This window comes from Polyodon spathula, chromosome 19 (genome assembly GCF_017654505.1).
Source record: "Polyodon spathula isolate WHYD16114869_AA chromosome 19, ASM1765450v1, whole genome shotgun sequence".
Taxonomy (NCBI): domain Eukaryota; kingdom Metazoa; phylum Chordata; class Actinopteri; order Acipenseriformes; family Polyodontidae; genus Polyodon; species Polyodon spathula.
In genome coordinates, this window is record NC_054552.1 from 22,731,162 (window position 1) to 22,737,161 (window position 6,000).

Sequence of the window (6,000 nt, forward strand, 5' to 3'; positions counted from 1 at the left end):
TTTCTTCTCTTTTCCCCAGCTTTTTAAAAATTGATTTTACTTTTATGTGGAGGGTTGAAGGAAGGGGATGACTGGATGCTAACCAGAAAATTCTAGCTGTATCTGCCGCTTTTAACGCTCTCTATTGTTAACATTGCAGCTCTCCTCAACAGCACCAGTAAAATCCAAAGCCTGTAAATGACAGAAGGTCTAAATCATGATAGGGTCATAATCCTTGGCAGTACAGATTTAGAAGTGAAGACCTAACATATTGACCCTGCTCTTGATTGAAACATGGGAGTTTTTAAGAAGAAAAACAAATATATACTTTGTAAGCTTTATTTTATTTGAAGTCTGCCTGGACTGGATTACTCTTTTCTTATTCTTTGTTTTAATATTTACAGGGAAAAAAGTCCAAAAAATAATTCCTGATTTCTCAGGATAAAAAGGGAGTTTTGTTTGACCAACTTGAAGGTGTGAAGGTTTATCTGCAATGAAAGTACTGGGGAGGGTGGGTGATGGGTATTAAGATGTATAGAGGTTTAACTCAACAGTTTGTAAAACTCCTAGGGTCGAGAAGATTTGAACAGCAAAAGATCGTAAAGAGCATTAACAGAAACATAATTTAGAGCTAACAGTGGTAGGTATTTTCCTTTCTTCTGTTGACTATTTGCTTTGCGCAAGACTCTGTCTTCTGGCTCAGGAGCTAATTAAGCTAATCTACAGTTACTCAGTAGCTTTGGCAAGTCACTAAGCATAATGTGAGCTTTGAATGTTAACATGCCGTATAAATGTATGTATGCCTCCCACCAAAACCGAATTTCTTACTCTGGTTTGTTTTATCGCACTGCAGATGATAAATATAAAGTGTGTTTTTTTTTTTTTTTTTTTCTAGTTGAAAGATTAAAGTCCTTTTTGTCTGCAGTGCAGAATATTTTCCATGTATGAAATACAGGAAATGTTGCCCATGAAGTGAAAAAAGAGTCTGCTTTCACTGAAGAGCGAACTGTTATATAAAAAATACATATATATTTTTTTCCCCTCAGTTTGTGAAGCAAAACATTCTGGGAAATCGGAGTTGCAGACCTAGTTGGTTTTACTTATTCTAACAATTCTTTAATAAAAAAATAAAAACAAAAACAAAAAGTGTCTGTACTATAAAAAAAATAAATATAAAAAAAACTAAAAAAAAAAAAAAAAAAAAAATTGGAATTGTGAGTATTGTGTGAATCATTAGAATAGCCTAGCTTTAAACTTAATGTATTATACATTCAAGTGGCTTGAACTGTATCCAGGGTTATGAATGAAGATGGTGCTCAACCTAAAAACAAAGCTAAACATATTGTTTATAATGCATCATGTGATGAGTCACCTTTTGATTCCTGAATTTCAGCTGGAGGCATTGAGTTTCATAAATTGATCATATACCAATATTATAATAGAGGACTGTTTTGTGATTTTTATAAGGATTCTATACAAATCAAGGTTTGTGAAGTACTTGATCGTAATGGGGACAACAGGTGTGTTTTTTTTTACATAACATACCTGAACTTCTTTGCCCTTGGGCCAAAAAACACAGACATCGACAGATTTGTGGATGGCCGCACAGCTGAACCCACAATTCCAGAAGATCAGAACAGCCATGTGAGCAGTTTAAATGTAAGGAGTTGGAATGACAAAAACTCAGTGGGAAGCCATTGCTTCTTGGTTGACATGACAATGGCAATGTTCAGCTGCAATGGCATTAAAAGGATTTTCATAGCAAACCGAAGCTGCTGTTCAATATTCATTCCTATTTGTGGGAAGTGGGGGATTTTTTTTCCAGTTATTTGTGCTGGTTTGAAATAGATTTTTTTTTTACTGGGGATGCACTGCTGAAGGTCAGTTGACAATCCCCGCTTGCTGTCCGCAGTAACTTCTCGTTCCATTTCTAGCTGAGCTCCAAGCTTTGTGTCTTTCGTCAAGTATATGGGGTTGTAAACCGTGGCTAAAACTGGTGCCAGAAGTAATCTGATACTTAGCAATTACGTAGCTATTTTAAATTGCTTACCTGAATGTACTTCAGAAGTGCTGCTTGGATTAACTCGTCACAGAAACAAACATGTTAAGGCTCGAGTTCAGTGGTGTACGCTGTAGCAGATGCTTTGAGCAACTGCATGCGAAGCCTCTTCACCTGCCCATCTACTGTGTGACATCCTGGCTTTAGCCTCCAAGAGCACTCTGCTGCACCGATCTGCTCTGCAAGAATGGTTATAATACTCCTTGATAGAACTTCAGGCAGTGATCCAGCGTGTCAAACCAGTTTGCTCTTACTAATTGTATTGGGGTGCCCCTTAAGAATTACTAGATATCAATGCCTTTAGATCTCTCACCTAATAAAGCACTGCTAGTCTATTTAATGCGCCAAATAGTTCTTTAACATTGGAAAAGATACAATGATTATATGGTGTTAATTATTCCATGCAGGCGTGGCTGGTTACACAGACCGTGATTAGCTCTAATCTTGGACTCCCTTCTAAGGTTACTTACGGTAAGGTTGTCCAGGATTAGTGCTAATAGAGTCTGCAAAACCAGCCGCTGCTTAGATTATCAAGAGAGAGCCTTTGGTGTCTAAATGATTGGAGCAGTGGTGAGCCTTAAAACTCAACTGCACTTGACAGTTCCAGCTATTTACTTAGTGTACAAACCCTGATGGGAGTAAAGAGTGCTTCCTACTTCCCACTCCAATTTGTAAGTAAACACCATTGTGTTGTGTTTAGTTTAAGGTATCTTTTTCTTTTGCCATGTAGTGGTAGGGTGGCCTTTGACAGTGGGGACCTCACCAGCCCATTGTTGGTTTCATGAGCATACAAATATTAATGTAAATTTAAAGAGACACTATCCTGGGTTGTTTTATGTATATATATTTTTTTTTCTGAAATAAGTTAAACAGCATTTTGTGACGAGACAAAACCGGCATTGCATTTGTTTTAAGCATCGAATCAATCGACCACTTTTCTATCAATAAAAAAAAAAAAAAGAATTTCATTTGCGGATTTGTTTTTCTGCCCTTTGAAAACTGAATGTTGTTTTTAATGCCTTATTTATCTACAGTGTAAAAAAAAAAAAATATCTGGAGGAAATTAGTTATTTGTCTGTTTTAAATACATTAAAGTGAAAAATGTCAGAAGTGGTCCCTTCGCTTTCCTTATAAACCTCCTCAAATCACCTTCCCATAATATTTGCATCAGAAGAGACGAATCCCCAAATAAACTCCTACATTCAAATTGCCTTTAGAAAAGAAACCTCTACAACAGATCTAATGCTGACACTGAGTCATTGAATTCGTAAATAATGTGTGAGTGAACGCAGTCACATGGCTTCAATTTGGATTACTCATGCATTATTTAGGTAGTGTGGACAGGGTATTGGATGAGTTGGTCAGAATTAGTGTTCTAAATACACACCCACCTAACAAATGCCCAGTTCCTTTGGTGACTGGCTAATTCAGGTTACTCTCTATCTTGGGTGTCAATAGTATTGGATGTCGCAAGCTTGGCATACAGCTCTGGAAAAAATTAAGAGACCACTGCAAAATTATCAGTTTCTCTGGTTTTACTATTTATAGGTATGTGTTTGGGTAAAATGAACGTTTTTGTTTTATTCTATAAACTACTGACAACATTTCTTCCAAATTCCAAATAACAATATTGTCATTTAGAGCATTTCTTTGCAGAAAATGACAACTGGTCAAAATAACAAAAAAGATGCAGTGTTGTCAGACCTTGAATAATGCAAAGAAAGTAAGTTCATATTCATTTTTAAATAACGCAATGCTAATGTTTTAACTTAGGAAGAGTTCAGAAATCAATATTTGGTGGAATAACTGATTTTCAAGTACAGCTTTCATGTGTCTTGGTATGCTCTCCACCAGTCTTTCACATTGATGTTGGGTGACTTTATGCCACTCCTGGCGCAAAAATTCAAGCAGCTCTGCTTTGTTTGATGGCTTGTGACCATCCATCTGCTGTAGCACCCCCAGATGAGTCCAATTTTCAGCTTTGCCCAACACCTGGTCGTCTAATGGTTAGACGGAGACCTGGAGAGGCCTACAAGCCACAGTGTCTCACACCCACTGTGAAATGTGGTGGAGGATCAGTGATGATCTGGGGGTGCTTCAGCAAGGCTGGAATCGGGCAGCTTTGGCATGAATCAAGCCAAGTACAAGGTTGTCCTGGAAGAAAACTTGCTTCCTTCTGATATCTAGGATATGGATATCTAGAAAGAAATCCACAGAAAACAGATGTGCCCCACTGGCTACCATGGGAACCAGAGTCCCAAACCATACCAAGCCAGCCAGAGAGCTGAGAATCACACAAAAACCTGTAAGGACAGTGTTGTTGAAAAAAAGGTAAAAACACACATACCCAGGTGGAGGTTTGAACCCACAGCTCTAGTAAGCGACGTCCCATGCTCTACCAAGTGAGCTATCCACCCCCTTGACTCATTTGTGATTTGAACTGGAATCAAACCCAATAGGTCTTGACGGTAAATAAGCCAAATAAAAAGCACATGTCCATGCCCACTGCAGCTGAGGTGTTGGCAAGGATGGTGAAATGAACCATTCCTCCAGCTAGGCCCCCTGCTGCATTTACCTTTAACATTGCCTCAAAGGTTCTGTGTAAATGTAAAACACAAGGTGTTTAATATGCAATTGGATTCCCTTGCTCAGATTTGAACCCTGTCCACCATTGCTCACAATGGATGCAGGGGGTTCCTTTTTTATTTTTTAATGTCAATTTTTATTCCTGAAAATATCCTTTTTTGTTTTTTTGGCAAAAATATGTAAAATAATAATTTAAAAAAAAACAAGAACAAAAAACAGAACATCGAAACACAGCACATATAAACACTGCACTAATAAACCCAATGGGTTCTAAAATGTCATGACCTCCTACTGCTGAACATGTGCTCATGATTCTGCCCAGCGGCGGAAAGAGGTAATGCATTCAAAGGGTAACATACAAGGTCGATAGCAGATGTCTTGTGTTGTCCAATGCTTTTTCCTTGGCATGCAATACCTCATTATTCCACTGGAGGGCGTGGTTTTCCCTTTTTTATTTCAAATTTCTTTCGTGAAAATACAGCATTGAAACGCAGCAGCATATACACAGTGTCAGTCAAAAAACTTGTGGAGAAAAGTTAGGGTTAGCCTCAAACACCACCACCTTCCACTCTTATCACTTACTCCTTGCCGTCCTGTACTACCTCCACCACCCTCTGAATAGCACACATTCTCCTCCCTCCCTTTTCAATACATGTGAAATATACTGTTCTTAGAACTAAACACGTAGGTGCAATCCATACTTCCCAAGCAGCAGTTATCAGCTGCCTTAAAAAATGTAACCAAACTGAATAACTACCAACCCCCCCCCCCCGAAAAATAATAATACAAAAAAAAATAAAAATGTAAGCTCGTTGGTCATTGCATCGTTTAAATAAAAATATGTGTGAGATTTATTAAACATCTTTATTAATCTTCTTATGTATTGCTCCAGGGTCAGTTAATATGAGAAACAGTTAACTCGTAACAGAAGTGAAAACTGCCACTCAAGTTTGTACAAGTTTAAATGCCAGAAACACAGCCCCAGTTTCTAACTTGCTATTCGTAGCGAAGGTTCTTGAAAAGGTTGTAGAACAACTCAACTGACTTCTAGATAGTAGCAATGTCCTTGAAAAGTTTCAGTTCTGCTCATAGTACAGAGACTGCCATTGTCAGTGGGGACATCAAAAGTCTACTGTATGTACCTCTGTTTTCAAACACACTTTCCCTTGACAAAGGCATGTTAAACATACCGAAATCTTAGGACGTTTTTTATCTTTTTTTTTGTTGGGTGTAAATTTTACAGGACTTTATATATATATATATATTATATATATATATATATATATATATATATATATATATATATATATATATATATATATATACACACCCAGAAGAAAACAATTCAGCCACAGCGCGGCAGCCTTTAATTATTG